Here is a 17,474-nt window from a genome sequence, read left to right on the forward strand (position 1 = left end):
GTCCCATATAAAACATTATTGACATTAATAAACAGTATGCTACAATAGGTAACATCACTGCTCCGGGACTTTAATGGCTTAATCTGCCTAAATATATCATCAAAAAAGAGAATCTATATCTGTTAAAAAAAAAAAACCTGCTACCTTTATCCTATGACAGGCAGTTCATATATCTACTGGTAGGGAGTAGATTAACTCCAAACCTGCTGTTTCTATTAGACTGGATAAATTGTGAAAAACATTTTTACTCTGACTGTCTTGTCTAGTCCACTATGTTTCCAAATGTGCCTGGGGAACATAAATTAAGGGATTATCCCTCTTCAATTATAATCCAACCACTAAGTGTGATTTACAATTTTTTCTTTCCCCCTTTGACAGATTTTGTGCCTTGTCACACAGCACTGAAGGTTATATCCCTTCATCCAAGTTACCCTGCAGTCAACCGAGCTATCGATTAGTTGACAACACCCAGGGTATTACCACCATACCTCACTGGACTGCCCAAACCCTCTCCGAACTTGGAAGTAAAGCAGTGAAGGGCTGGGACAGTACCCAGGTGGGAGACCCCTGGAGAAGACCGGGTGTGGTAATACAACAACAATTTGTCCCAAGAATCGATAGCTTTGGAGACACTGACTACTAGAGTCACTATCCGATATTGATCCCAAACAACTGTGCCTTGGAGTCAGTTATCCCCTCATAATTTATTATTGTGTCTTATAAAACCACCAACCCTATTACTGGATATCACAAAAAGGGATCTTAATCATTTTACTGCCTATGGCCATTGTTCAATATACCAATGATGATACAGTGCTATAAATGTAAAAGTAATGTGTGACTAACAGATGGTTGATAACTAGATAGATCAATGTACTATCACAGAACATTTACAAACAAATTATTTATTTCCTAACTTGTGCCATCTATTTTAAAAAAGTCTACAATAAAAGTAATGTTTTAGGGGCGTGGTCTGGGTGCCGGAGAGACAGGACGCCATTACTGTGAGCTCCCCGAGGTAGCCCACAATTTGCAGCCCTGTACCTCTAACCACCCCATCCCTGAGGGACACAAACACCCCACCTAGCGCCACAAGAGGTCCGGTGCTGAGGGGACCGAACCGCAGAGCCGGGGAGCACTTCTAAGTGCTCCTGCGGGTTGCGGCCTACCCCGCACCCAGAAGCCGGGACCTACATTTTCTGACAGATCCAGACGGGGACGCCGGACGCGCTAGTAACTGCGTGCCCGGGGACAGCTCCTGCCCGCCGGGACCCCTCGCCACAGCCGAGACCGCCTGCCTCCACACCACCAAGCCGCACTATAGATCCCAGCTAAGCAGCTGACGGCGGCTAACAGCCCGGCGGGGACTGACGGACGGGGCGCGTCTCCTGACGGAGAAGAGACCCTCTGACGGGGACTACACACAGATACCCAGGTACCCTGTGGAATCCACTATTAGGCCACCAGCCAAAGATCCCCCCTTCCCCCTGACCCACCTTTATAGCCTCCCTTGCGCTACAGATAAGAAAGGGGTCAGTTTCTTTACACACCCCTGTGACACTGCAGGGACGGCAGCCATCTTTTAGGTTGGATTCCCTCAATTGTAAACTACCCTCCCTACAACAGCACCTGGCTAGCTGCTATCACAGCCAAATTCCTATCCCCATTATATATCTATCACCCTACATCACTGCCATAATCAGAAGAGTGAATACTACTAGAGAGTTGATAATAATTCAGAAAAGAGGAACTCATCCTCACACATTGTGGAGCCTGGTGCCCCCCTGAGACTTATGTATATGACTCTTATCCACCTCACATATACCTAAAACCCCCCAACCTTCCTAGAGGAGCCAGCCTCCCCGACCAATCACCTGCAAGCAACCAGGGGACTGAGGCTATCCCTCACCTCCAGCCCCTAACCGAGATACGGAATCAACCCCGATTGATCCCCACACCTATACTCCTCAGCCCCAGGGGTGAAGAAAACTCCCCTGAAGCATCGGTCCACAAAAAGACCCCCCCCATCATAACCTCCCCCATCCCTGTGCACGAAACTATCAGAGGCACAGGGCTCACCGCATAACAGCCTGCACCTTATAACCCTGACTGCCATCTTCAAGCTCCAAACGAAGATGTAATTTCCTCCATTATCCCGAGTCCAGGGGAGCACCGCGTATCTCGATGATTCTAAGTTCAATATAATTGACATCACCTGCTACAGAGACCTACATCCCGCCTATCAACCGAATTTCAACCTTCCCATACAAATCCATATTCCAAGATGCCGAGGGGTAATAAAAAACCTGCCGACCCAGACCTCTCGCAAAGTCTCAAAAAATTTGCATTCTCTGCAAATAAATCCTCACAAGACCCCATCCCCTCACAACAAGAAAACTCTGATTCTGAAGATTCTGACAATGCTCCGCTCACCAGAAAAGACATACGCTCCCTTTTCCATGAGATTCAGGAGACGAGGCGATCAGTACAGGCGATCCAATCTGAAGTACACAAAGCGGTCAACTCTCTGAGATCCGATCTCAATGATCTCGGAGACAGAACAGATCAGCTAGAGACAAAAATGGACGAAGTAATCTCCTCTCACAACGATCAGGAGGAGGAGATCCGTACTCTTAAACAAGAAGTCCAATCCCTCCTAGATTACCAAGAAGATCAGGATAACAGAGCGAGACGTAATAACCTCCGCATTAGAGGCATCCCAGAAGAAGTGGAAATAACCCTACTAGACGACTACCTCAAAAAACTATTCTCGCACCTCTCTCCTTCCACCCCGGAGGACCACCTCCTATTAGACAGAGCTCACCGAGCCCTCCGCCCCCGCTCACAAGAGACTTCGCAGCCCAGAGATGTCATTCTCAGATGCCATTACTTTACAGCAAAGGAAGATATCCTCCGCGAGGCCAGAAAGCTTCCATCAGTCTCTTTTCAAGGCCACACCCTCCAAATATTTCAGGATGTCGCTCCTACCACTCTACTCAAAAGAAAAGACCTCAGGTCCGTCACATCTATACTGAGAGAGAACAAAATCTGTTACAGATGGGGCTTCCCCTTCCGCATATTAGTCTGGCACCAGAACCGCTTCCACGCGGCGAAGAACCTAGAAGAAGCTCAACACCTCCTGGACATCCTGGGCCTGAAAGCACCTCCCCCCCTGGACGACGCAAGCTCCAGACCCCAGGACTCCCCCAATCCAGACCAACTAACAACACCAAGGCGTACCCTGAACCGTGACTGGTCTAAGGTACACTCTGCTAGAAAAGCGACCCCAACCAGCCTTCCACCCTGAGGCCCCACTGAGGAACTGTCTTGGCATCACCCCCTCGACACTCAGGTGATATGTGGACTCGCTTACATGACCAATGCTTTTTTTTTTTTTTTTCTGAATGTAGATAACTCCACCTAATATCACCACCACACACCCTTGTTCGGTTGAAAATGTATTATGTACAGACTCTAGATACTTCCCCCCATGCTGGCCACGTACATCTATCTTCCTTCTTTAAGGAATGTTAGTATGCAATCTTTAACTCTTGAGCGCTTACCCCCCCGCCCCCACTAACCGGGGGGCGCGGGGATACCCGCCCTTGCCCAAACCTACCGCTTTTTTCTAAAAAAAAAGGGAAGGAAGTTCCTATCGTACATACCAATCCTATGTAAGGTTGAATATTGTTATGTTGTTTTTGTTCTTTGTTCTCCTACAAAACTAGCAGGAAATGTTATTCTTATCCCCACTACATAATTACCCCCTACATGTAGACTTAGCTCTCCCCCGTGGACTGGGAATGTCTTATTGACACCATATGTCCGCCCTGCACCCGGACCGCGCTCCTTATCTTGGGTTCTATGCCCAGATCCGGTCTTTGTCACTTAGTGACGTCTCCCAACCCTCCCCCGACCGGCGAATTCGACCAGACTCCCCATTCTCTGGTCTCCAACTCCCCTATCCTTCCGCTCTCCTTCTACTCGTCCCTTTCCTACTCTTGTCTCTCCCCCACCCTCAAGGTCGTTGCCCAACAACTATAAACCAACCAACCCCACACCACCTCCTATTGCCTGTTTTAAGCTGTAACCTTCCCAGGGGATCCCCCAGGGGAACCTTCGTAGCGCCTCATCACAATCTTCTCCATGGCCCTTAAAATATACTCCCAAAATGTAAAGGGACTGAACTCCCCTACAAAACGCACCAAACTTTACCTAACACTTAAGCAATCCAAGAGTGACTTAGTCTTTATCCAAGAGACTCACTTTAAAAATCCCTCCCACCCTGAACTGAAATCCAAAGCCTACCCTCTCTCTTTTCATGCATGTGATTCTAAACAAAAAAAACGTGGCGTGGCCATATTACTGGCCTCACATCTAACATTTGACCTCTCAAACTCGCACATGGATAAGAGAGGGAGGTGGCTGATACTAGTAGGCAAACTCAATGGAGCGGAATGCACTTTAGTAAATATATATCCCCCTAACCAACAGCAAGCCTCTTTTTTCAAGGAAATCGACTCCCTTCTCGCCACGATTGCCAAAGGATCAGTTATAGTAGCAGGGGATTTTAATGAAGTGATCGATAGAGCGCTGGACCGAACCACCTCCCCCTCACCCTCCAGCCAAAGAACCCCATCCTCGGCAACCTTAGCTCTACACTCCCTCCTTAAACGCCATCTCCTATTTGATTCCTTCCGCATACTGAATCCTATGACTAAGGACTACACATTCTATTCATCTGTTCATAAGACCTACTCCCGTATCGACATGATTTTACTTAGTAGAGACCTGACACCCAGAATACAAGAAGCCCAAATCCACCCTATGATATGGTCGGACCACTGCCCCATATCTACAACAATAACATCAATAACCCCCCGCCCCGCCTCATCTACCTGGAGGATGAACGACTCCCTCCTACATAATGCCGAGTTTTCCACCCAAATTAAAGATAGCCTACTTGATTACTTTAAACTTAATGACCTCCCAGATACGTCTCCCCTAACACTGTGGGAAGCCCATAAGGCAGTTCTGAGAGGTCACCTCATAAGTATAGCCTCTAGATATCAAAAATCAATAAGGTCCCGCCTCAATAACTTAACTATTAAACTCCAAACTTTAGAGCACCAACACAAATTATCCCCTACTCAAGCCAATCTTGATCTCCTTTCTAAAGCTAGAGCCGATGTTTCACTTCTTCTCTCGGAGCGTACGGCCAAAACACTCCAGAAGCTGAAACAAATGTTCTATGAGAAGGGAGATAAGGCAGACAAACTACTAGCTTCAAGACTTAGATCCCAACGCTCGCAAAATAACATCCTAGCAATCAAAACTAAAAATGGCACCTTATCCCACTCCCCCAACACTATCAATCAGGAATTCCAAGATTTTTACCACAACCTTTATAACCTCCAAAATGATCCATCCAGCCCAACCCCTACTACTGAAACAATATCCGATTTCCTCCAAAAAGCTAAACTCCCCAAGCTATCGGAACAAGCCTCAGCACAGTTGAATCAGGACATCATGGATGAGGAGATACTGAAGGCTCTGGGAGAGCAAAAGCCATCGAAGGCACCCGGCCCAGATGGCTTCTCGGCCGCCTATTACAAAAAATTCGCACATATACTGACCCCCCATATAAAAAAAGTGTTTAACGCAGTTCTCCACGGAGCCCACTTCCCTAAAACGATGCTGGAGGCCAGGATTATAGTAATTCACAAAGAGGGAAAAGACCCTTCTGAATGCGCCAGTTATAGGCCTATTTCCTTACTAAATATAGATATTAAGATCTATGCCAGGATCCTTGCTTCTCGACTCAGCGCTGTTCTCCCTGGTCTGATTCACTACGACCAAGTAGGTTTCATCCCAGGTCGCCAGGCCAGGGACAACACGAGGAGAGCAATAGACCTAGTCCAGATCCTAAACAACCGTCACACCCCCTCTCTTGTCCTCTCCCTAGACGCCGAAAAGGCGTTTGATCGCATCTCTTGGCCTTTCCTATTTCAGACCCTCCGAGCATATGGACTATCCGCAGAATATCTCAGCGCGGTATCTGCGCTATATACAGCCCCGTCCGCCCGTATCCTCACTAACGGAACCCTCTCTGACCCCTTTTCACTTTCCAACGGCACCAGACAGGGGTGCCCTCTTTCGCCCCTAGTCTTCGCCATGGTGATTGAGCCCTTGGCAGCAAGAATAAGACTCTCTGAGAAGGTCAGGGGGGTCGAAGTAGGCGCCCATCAATATAAAATATCACTATTTGCCGACGATGTACTCCTGTCCCTAACCCAACCCCAGACCTCTCTTCCAGCCCTCTACGAAATCATCAACGAATATGGCACCCTCTCAGGATATAAAATTAACTTCACCAAATCCGAAGCCATGCTCTTACATACCCCCCCCCCATATAAAAGCCTCCCTATTATCCTCCTACCGTTTTAAATGGCAATCCGACAAGATTAAATACCTTGGTGTATATATAACCTCTAAATATGAACTCCTATATAAAGAAAACTTCCCCCCCCTTCTGAACAAGATCAAACAAGAACTCAAAACGTGGAAATCTTATATTATATCGTGGTTTGGGAGAATATCAGCTACCAAGATGACCATCTTACCACAAATCCTCTATCTTTTCCAAACGCTACCAATCAAAGTCCCCTCCCAAACCCTCAAAAATATCCAAACCTCACTATCCAAATTCATATGGAACAATAAACCGCCGAGAATAGCTTTCAGCTCCCTTAAATTGCCTAGATCGAAAGGCGGCCGCGGCCTCCCTGATGTTAAATACTATTACCTGGCCTCACACCTATCCCAAATTACCACCTCTTTTGCTCCACCTGGCTCGATAGCCTGGATAGATCTAGAATCGAAACTTTTAGGCCTCCGATCACTAGCCTCCCTTTGGAGTCTGCCGAAACCACACAGACCCCTCCCCGTCGGCACCCTACCCTCACTCAAATTTCACCTCTCACTGTGGGATAATGCCACCAACAAATTCAAACTCTCCTCCTGCCCCTCCCCCCTTACACCACTCTGGGACAACCGGGCGTTCCCCCCCGGGTACCTCCCCCCTATCCTTCGCTCAATGGGCTAAATCTAACATACGCTTCGTATCAGACCTATCGAACCAAAATTCATGGCTACCCCTAGACGAAATTAAGAACAAATTCCCCTCACTGACGCCCCCCTATTTGAATTTTTTCAAATCCGACACTATCTTTTATCACTCCCGCAAACGGAGACACTACGGGACATGACCCCCTTTGAGAGATTATGCACGTCGAACCCTCTCTCTAAGGGCATGATCTCTCAGATATATCACCTACTAATTGACACTACCGCCCCCACACTCATTCGCCACGAGACGGAATGGGAGAGAGACCTGGGCACCCCACCAGATGAGAAATGCTGGGAGGACATCCGCGAGAACATTGCAAAATGCTCAATATCCACCCGTATCAAGGAAACCACATATAAATTATATTATAGATGGTACCTCACTCCAGAAAAACTCTCTAAGATGTTCCCCACAGTCACACCAAACTGTTGGCGCAACTGCGGCCAAAGGGGCTCGCTCCTACATATCTGGTGGACATGCCCAAAGATCGTCCCCTTCTGGGAGGAAGTCCGCTCCCTTATGAAATCCCTATCAGGCCTCACTCTCCCCCTAGACCCATGGTCCTTCTTACTTGCCCGTCCATTTCAAGACATCGACCCTCCCCTGAATAAACTACTGTCACACATTCTAGCCGCAGCAAAACTAGTCATAGCCAAACAGTGGAAATCTCCGATCACACCCCCTCCGGCACTCCTAATCAACTACATATGGCACACAGCTCACATGGAGAAAATAACATGCTATCTCCACGATTGTCCCCACAAGTTTGATGCAGTGTGGAACCCATGGACAGACATGATGTCCCATCCTCCTGCACTCCCTTCAACAACTGGCTACTAGACCCACCTTCAAGCGACCCCCCCCCCCCTTTTCTGATAACTAGAGACTAGGAGACCCCCCCCTCATCCCTAGACCCTTCCTTTTTCCTATCCACTTTGTCTTCCCCCACCCTCTACACCCCCCCCTCCTTCGTCCCCCCCATTCCCTCCCCCCCATCCCCCCCCCCCTATAATACAAATTAACCTGTTATATGTTTTTTTTTTGTTCTTGAAATATGTAAATGGAAAAATTATATGAAGGCACCTTTAATCACTCTATCTACATGTATAACTATGCATACTATGTACCTTCATTTTGTTGAAAATAAAAAGTAAAAAAAAAAAAAAAAAAAAGTAATGTTTTAAATTACTTAATAATCTTACCATAAGATTGCACCCAAAAAGCATTTTCTTACTTTCTGTTTGCCTCTCAGCAAACGAAAACCCTTGTGTATAGTTATTGACACTAAACGCTGGGCGCACCACCAACCATTAAACTACCAGAATCATCAAGTCAGTAGTTTTTCATGTTTGTCATATAATTAATCATAAACAATTTGGTCTGTGCGGATCCCCTCCAATCTCTATAAAGGGTCATTAGGTTGACAGGGTCATTAGGTCGACATGGGGAAGTTCGACAGATTCCTTAGGTCAACATTGTTTTTTTTTACTGTTTTTTGAGCTCCATTTGGGTGTGGTGGGAGAATAAAATAGTCTGCCCAAGCATGGCGAATGCCGTTTGCCATGCAAAGGGACACGGTGGTACGTTTCGGTGTCCATGTCGACACGTTATGTGCCAAAGGTGGTATTTAATGCCCTACCATCCACAAGGGCTTTGTGGGAGAATAAAGTAGTGTGCCTGAAGCATGGTGAGTGTAGTGAGCCATGCAAGGGGAATCAGTGGCACGTTTCTTGACCTTTGATAGGGTGTGAGGTGATAGAGATTGACAGAATGCAAAAGAGAGGGAGAGAGAGGGAGCCGACCTCAATCCCAAATTGACCAGTGTCTTTGCAGATGAAGGTGAAGGAGGTTAGCAGGCACACTGTGAGGATGTGTAGGAGGAGGATGTGTTTGCGAGGCAGAGAGAGAGGGAGCAGGATGTGGAGAAGGAGGAGGTAGACAACCCTGATGTAGAGTGGCATGAGGAGGGAGAGGAAGGAAAGATGGAGGAGGAGGATGAAAAAGTATGTCCCCTTTTCTTGGGAAAATGGGCAGTGGGCTAAATGTACATTTTTTTCCCATGAGAAAAATTGAGCCTTAGTGCATGCAATAGTGTCCATTTACTTGCATCTTCTGGATAAGTTTGCACACTGCACCACTCTGGTCCATAGAAGGAAAATGTGGGTCAACATTACCCTGGAGGTAAATGCAGTGAGTTCTTTTAAAAGAAAATATGTTAACATCAACAAGCGATTTAATGGCAAAGGGTGTTAATAAAGTGTCTTAAGGCTATTATCTTAACTGAGGTTCTTTTTGGAGTTCATATTGAGGACACAGGCATGCCAAAACCCCCAATCTGGTGAGTCCTGCCATATTTGTGATTAAATTATGTGTATATAAATAAAGCAATTTAGTGCTTCTGTAGCACAACACATACCAGCATTTTCTGTAACTCTGATTGTTCCATTGATTTTCGTTGGACTGCTAGTATTTGTAGGTCCACAGCTGCAGCAGAAATTTTTACAGACCAAAATGTACTGTACAACTGGCATGTTCAGAATTTTGCAGGTACAGGGATGCAATTAGAAAAGGTGGGGCCCAAGACTAAAAAAAGATATCCTTCCATGTTAAGAAATAGCTCCAATGCCTACTGTGACAAGTGTCTGCAGCACTGGCCACAGAGCCGGCCCTATGCATAGGCAAACTAGGCAAATGCCTAGGGCGTTTGGAATGCCTAGGGGCACCAGCAGCTTCTACTGATTAAAATGATATGCCGATATTCTGTGTGTGAGTGAGGCTGTATCTGCATATGAAATAGTGTATTCATAGAAATCACTGTAACATAGCATTCCGTATGCATTTACAGCCACAGTCGCACACAGAATATAGGCATCCAGCATATCATTTTAATCATTGGAAGCTCCTTGTGTGTTCTGGTCACATAACAATGCAAATACGATGAATTTCCAGCAAAAAAAGGCACCCAACGTTAGCAGAACTGGCCAGGAGCTGCATGGCCTATTGAGGCAAGATATATGAGGAAACAGCTGTATCCAAGCAGAGGCAAAGGTCACCGTGTTAGCGGCTGTGCGAGTGCTGTCTGGGGGTGGGTTGGTTGTGCAATAGTGTTCCGCATATGTGTAAGGGGCATTATGTGTGTCATGTATAAATGCATTAATAATGTGCGACATATATGTAACAGGCATTATGTTTATCATGTGTATAAGGGCATTAATAATGTGCAACATATGCGTAATGGGCATTATGTGTTTCATGTGTATAAGGACATTAATAATGTGCAACATATGTGTAAGGGGCATTATGTGTGTCATTATGTGTATGAAGGGCATTTATAAAGGTTGGCATAATGTTTAGGGGCATTATGTTTATAAGGACATTAATAATGTGTGTCATGTGTAAGGGGCATTACTGTGTGGTATTATCATGGGTGCTGAGAGAAAGGGGTAGGGGTACAAATTACCCAGACCAAACTCTGATGAAAGGTCCCAGTGGGGGCCCCGGGCCCCCTCCCCTTAAGTGACAGAAGCAGCTGCAGGTCTTCTCCTCTGCCCAGCTCACACTGCTTTGTACTGGGTTGCAGTGTGGCCCTGGAGATGCTTAAAATACATTATTTTCTCAGGTTTTTTTTTTTAAGGGTATAATGTGAATAATGTGAGGAGTAGTGTATATAAGGTAAAGTGGTAATACTGTGTGATGTAACGTGAATAAGGGACACTAACGCATGATATAATGTAAATAAAGTTGCACTACTGTGTGGCCTAATTTGAATTGGGGTTACTATTGTGTGGCCATGTCCCTTCCCAGCAAGAACACACCCCTGTTTGGGCTGCGAATGTGTGCACTGTTTCTATTTAAAATTTTGCAGGTAGGAGCACCAAAATGATGACTGCTATGATGAGAGTTGATGGTGCTGGGAAAGGGGAGCAGGGTCAGAGGCTGAGCTAGGGGACACCAGCCAAAATCTTGCCTAGGGCGTAATGAATGCTAGGGCCGGCTCTGACTGGCCACACTTCCCAACTTCTGCATTACTTCAAGAGAAATGGGAAATTTGTTTAGAACAAAGTATACTTTATAAACCCCAGGTAGTCCCTCTTTCTGCCTAGCATGAGGAAATGCTAAGAGCCGATAGAAAGCCACCTTCTGGTCCTTCCACTAGGACTCATAGCATGGGAATGTGATATGTCTACAGCACAGTTTCTTCATAGTATATAACACCTAAAACTGTGTAATGCCCAGAAACCATAGGCATACAGACTGAGTGGATCCTTTGACAAAAAAAGTCCTAGGCACACATTAATTTTTGCAGCCCAGACACTGCATAGTTGCTACCAGCAAAAGCCTCTAAATCATCTCTAATGTGCTCATATAAGCTCAGGAGGTTTGTGTGGTTCAGCCTAAAAAGCTGTACCATCTGATGATCAGAGAGGGAGTCCAGGACATGGTAAATATGTGCAGCACGGAGCCTAATAGGGACCAGGATCTGGTGCTCTTCTTGTGCCCTCCTCCAGCGCAGGTCCTCCAAATGCAAACCATCATATAGACCGTAATATAACAATCAAAGAGAGTGCTTAAAGTGTAGTCTGGAGGACGGGTGAGATTTTAGTCTCCATTTATACAAGATACTTTATTTACCTTCCACAGAGTCCCTTGGGTGGTTGTCCCTAATACCAATTATCCAACATACCTGGATATAATATATTGGTTGATATCTGTCCGGAGCCGATTGTTTAATATATGCACTCCTTTGGCAAATCAATTTCGACTGTACAATATAAATATCAAGGATATAAAATTGTCAATAGGGGTTCTATAAATCCAAATAAGGACTGAGGAGCTGTATACCAGGTATAATACATTGGACTGGTGGACTGGTCTCATTAAACTCAATAAGTGATGTAATCAGGTTAAGAGAATATAGCAACATTTATTGTTGCATTAGGCGGCTCTAGTGGCTGCATTTTAGAATGTTTGCTTTTTATGTGCAATAAAATTGATTGTATATTTTAAACTTTAAGCGCTCTCTTTGATTGTTATATTATTGTTCTATAATAGTTTTCCAGTAAGCTATTGGGTGCTGCTAGTAAAATAATTATTGCATAATTGGCTAAAAACATTTTGGAATTCAGCATATACACATATAGAAAATTTGTCATGAATGATCTAAATATTATCATTATTTTGTGAGTGTTATTAATGTTCTATATTCTACATTAATTCATGACACATTTTTTTATCATTTGCGCCAGACCTCTGTTTTAACATCCTAGAGACAGGGCTCAATGCGAGACTACAATCAATCCATAGCAAACACCCTCACAGGTGCAATTGATGAGGGTGGGGTTGGTGATAATTTGGGGTTACCTGTGTATTTTTTTTTTAAATTGTATGTGTGTTAAAAATTGCCAGCCTGGACCTTATCTATTTGTTTTGTGATTATTGGTCATATTTTGGGTGCGATTTTGTCGTTTGCCCGCTATTACATTTGCAATTTTGCCGTTTTCAGCGAGAAAACATCTGGATGTGATGTGGGACATGCAAATTTTAAAACAGGCCAAAATATGCGACTTCTATCGCAAATCACACCCTATTACATGTGTGATTTGCAGAAAACATGCAAATTGACCCGTTTTTTTGTCCAAAATCACACATGAATAAATATCGAACCCTATTCCATATAACCCCAGATCTGAAATAGAACTTCCATCTTCGTAATTCTCCTCCATAGTGTCCATCAAATGAATACTAAGGTGAATAGCGTTATGGGATGCATGAACATTTTCTAAATGCAAACAATGCAAACAAAGTATATGTAATTAGTTAGCTTTTAGCACTCCATCGTAAAAACAGTGAATGGGAAATTAAGAAAATTTTGGGTAAGGCACATAAATAATAAGAAAGGCCAGGACAGTTGAGTTTTAAAGAACAGTTTTTGAAATCTGGCTGTTTTTTTTTTTCAATGTGTCTTTTTGCAATGATTGCATAATGTAATTCACAATGAGACTTAATGGGAGACCTCCTGCCCTGGCTTTATCTACTCATGATATCTTCTGATCTGCACAAATTACAATTAATTCTGCCGTAAAGAAAAAAAAAATATTAATGACAATGAGTTTTGCAGGCAGCAGTCTTTGCAAATAGAGCTATGCACCACTTAAAGCTGTGATGCTTTGTGTTTATACCTTTTGAAAGAAGTAACAGGAAATTTCATTAATCCATGGTTTCACATAAATGCTAAAATTGGATTTTAACCTTTTGTTTCTGAGTCAGGCATTGTCTTTCTATATTGGAATATCCTGGACCTATTGTGATAGGATCCGCGTTTAGCACAAAACTTGCACATTTTTTAAACTCAGCCAATGCAACAGGGTCCAAGAAATTTCAGTTTAAAACTTTGACCTTAAACAAGATCAAAAACTGACTTGTCATGTTTGAAAAAAAAAAATACAAGCTTAAGTGAGGTGTACCATAAGCTTGACCTGTGTAAACTTCAATTAAGCTTGCAGTTAACAATACAGTGCTGCACGTTCCTCAACATCGAAGCATATTGGGAAAGCCATGATTGACTGCACGGGAGCACTTAGTCAGTCAGATGACTAGCACAATGTGGTACTCCCTGATTGGTTGGCAGCTGTCCTAGTGACAGAAGTCATGCGGATGCCTGTGGATACACAAAGATCTCCTATGTCTGTGTGGTCTGTTTAGGTTTTTCTTTACACATGGGACACGGACTTTGGAATTTAGGTACTGTTGTACATTGAAATGTTGACATATGTGGACATGGACACTGTATAAGTGTACTGTGTCCCCTCGCATGACTTGCTTATACCCCTATATAATTTCCTCCAAATAATTGGTTTTTGGACCTGTCCAAGAGCCTGGTGCTAGTTGTTAAAATAAAGAGTGACCTCAGTCATTTATTCTCCTGTATTTTTTCAACCAGGACTGACTCATAAAGCCTGGACTAGTTATACTTTTAGGGGACTGCATGTCATTTTTCAAACCTCTTTAACTTTTTCTAAGCTTTTGTAGAGAAACATCTCACTGATCTGTGCATGTTTCTGTCAAATTCATACATTGTAATGAAACATACAAGAAAAAAAATCACACATACACATCGACAGTACAGTAAAAGACTCAAACTTAACAACTATCAGGTTATTAGATTGGCTGAGATTCATGAACATTTGTTACCTTTTAATGTGTTAAATAAGCTTGGATCCTAATACAGTTGGACCCCAATGTTGTTTGCAAATACTATAATTAATACAGTTTGATAATAAGTAACTACATTTTGCCAAAGGAATTGATAGAAGTCTCTAAGGCCTTACACAATATTTCCAGGAGTAGAGACATTATGGGGCAACTGATTTTGTATAATTCATTTTCAAATTGGAAACATGGATAAACCTGTTAAACTCATGCATAAGAGCTGGGAGGGTAGTCACAGGTTCCAATATGGTTGCTAGGGTATCATCAGTTATTATGACCAATTTGTATTCATGATCTCCTGCCAGCACACCCTTAATATCTATATTGGCCCGGATTGCAAGGATGCGATAGAGACAGTGAGATCTCAGTCCCACACTGCAGAGAAGATCCTCTATGAACAACTAATCAATCCTATCAAAGGCCTTCTCCGCATTCGTAGACATGAAGACCACATGTTGTCTCCCCCCTTGACATGGTGGATAAGGTTGATTATTTTAGATGTATTGTCTGTAGCCTCACAACCCTTGACAAAGCCGACTTGATCATAATCAGATCTGGGAGAACCCAGGCGATTAGACAATAATTTTGCATATAATTTGACACCATTGTTTGGTAGAGAAATAGGCCTATAGCTGGCACATTGGGAGAGATCTTTACCTTCTTTTGGAATTATCATAATGTTAGCCTCAAAAGTTTGAGGGGAGAAACCAACTTGATCAGATGTGCTCATTTACTAAAATTCATCCTGCTGAATTTGGCCTGTAATTCAGCATTGCACACCTTTAGGAATAGAGGTAGGAGAGAATCACGATAAGTTTTATAATAACTCACAGGTAACCCATCAGGTTCTGTCCTTTTTGCAGTCAGCATAGCCGATAGCACCCTCTCCAATTCCTCTAGCGTAAGAGGTTGTTCGACTAAAGATATATCCTCCTCCGCTATCTTTGGGAAGTCAACAGAGGAGAGGTACAGTACTCTCCAATCGCCTCTCAGAACAGAGGAAGCGCAGAAGGGATTCAATCTTTCTTCAGGTTATATAAATTGGTACAGGTTGAGTATCCCGTATCCGAGTATCCGTTATCCGAATTATTCCGAAAACCATACATTCCAGAAAGTGACATTTTTTTTTTGCTAAAAACTCACTGGGGACATTTGTAACATCACTACTGGTGACATGATATGTAACTGGCAATATATATGTGCAAGAAAATGATTGTTTGTCATTCAAATTCAATATCTGAGATAGTACACAAATTTTGTTTCCTGTTTTGAAACCTTGTTTTTTGAACAAATAAAATATATTTGTGTGTATTTTATGTGGTAATAAAATATATTTGTGTGTATTTTATGTGTTTATACAGCATAAATGCAAGATACTTCAAAATACATCATTGAAATATTAAAATATTCCAAAATACGGAATAATCCGTTATCCAAAATTCTCCTGGTCCCGAGCATTTTGGATATGGGATACTCAACCTGTATATAATTCTTGGAAGGCTGCAGCAATCTGTGGGAAAGTATGTGTATTTCCTGTTGAATCACGTATTGATTGCACATAGGAATGGACTATTTGTGCTTGAAGAGCCCTAGCCAACATGGAACCATGTTTATTGCTGCATGAAAAGTTTTTATTTTTCAAGACAACCTAGAGTAATATTGAACCAGGTAATCAAATGTGGTATAGTTTGTGGACTGATTTTGTGACCAATTAGAATGGATCAGAATGGATCAGTCCATTGGTTAATTAACATCTATAGGAAGCACATGGATGGACAAAGAGGGGTTCCAATACCCAAATCAATAAGTGCTCAGGAGAGTAATTTTGGATGCGCATTGGCAAGGTCCTTATGAGTTTTCAGAGAACATAGTATCTGTGAATTATTGAATATGGGAGCTGGGCAGATGGCTAATAAAGAAAGTTCATTATGTCAACAGACAGTACTAAAACAATGAGTGAAGGATACCGGTTATTCCAGTGCATACCAACTTAATTAATCATGATGTTGTTACTCCATAAGGAGTTGTAGTTAAGCAAAGTCCTTAGAGAACACTCAAGGAAGGAATGGCCTTAGTGCAGGTGTCCATAGTCCTTGTACTGAATCCCTCAGGAGCCATTCCCATTAACAATGAAGTGGAATAATTGTTGTTCTGTGTGTAACCAAAGGACCTAATGCAGGTTTTCTTGGTCAGGGCTGAATTTGGCCCCGTTTCCAATGGTGGATTTCTATGCCAAATACTCCTGGAAAATTAGTTCACAGAAAATAAGGCCTTGGATTTGGTAGCATGGAGGTCATTGCTGATTTTCATGAGGCCAGTTTCAGTGAAGTGGAGAAAACTGAAGCCAGATTGAAATAGGTCAAGCAGAGAGTATGAGAAGTCAGTAAGGTGGTTGTAAACAATATGCTCAAAGAGTTTGGATGCAAAAAGTAATAGAAAAAATTAGGCATTATTTTGAGAGAATTACAATCAAAATTAATTTGAGAATAGGGGAGAGAATGTTGGATGTGAAGTAGGCAGATATCAATTAAGGGAGATGAGGTTGGGGTGGGAAGAGGAGGGAGTTGACAGAAGCAAAGATACACTAGGGGGCTAGAAGACTGGGACAAATATGACTGTTTAGAGATATTAATGTCATTCTATTGGAAACTACTGAGGAGGAAAATAATTCAGTGAGTAAATTTACTGAGCTCGAATGGAAATTAATGGAATGGAAATGAATGCACGTACAGTATTTGTACCCTTTTGATGTCAAATACAGTTGGTAAATTAGTATCAGCTAATTTACTATCAGATGAATTTGGCTGATTTGCCATATTTATAAAGGGCAAGCTTACCTGAATTCTGGAGTATGAATAAGTACGTACCATCGATAGAACTTGGCCGTATATGGCCATGATTTCTCTGGTGATGTGCCCATTTACTAAAATTCATCCTGCTGAATTTAGCCTGTAATTCAGCATCCCTGGGCTGTGGGCGCCAGTATAAATGTGTAAAAGTAGATAAATAAAATGTTAAGAAAAGGCCAAGCAAATCTCCCCCACCTGAAATTAACATGGGCATCTAAGGTAGGAACTGACAATTCATGCTGACCTGAAGGTGACCCCATTGAGGGCAGTTTGTGATCATCCTGACT

General features: G+C 43.2%; 1 pseudogene; it reads left to right on the top strand.

Annotated features, from left to right (window-relative positions):
* The first annotated feature begins 474 nt into the window (after positions 1 to 474).
* On the top strand, positions 475 to 593 carry LOC146040108 (5S ribosomal RNA; annotated as a pseudogene).
* Positions 594 to 17,474: the final 16,881 nt, after the last annotated feature.

Source organism: Crinia signifera, chromosome 1 (assembly GCF_055691185.1).
Source record: "Crinia signifera chromosome 1, ASM5569118v1, whole genome shotgun sequence".
NCBI lineage: Eukaryota > Metazoa > Chordata > Amphibia > Anura > Myobatrachidae > Crinia > Crinia signifera.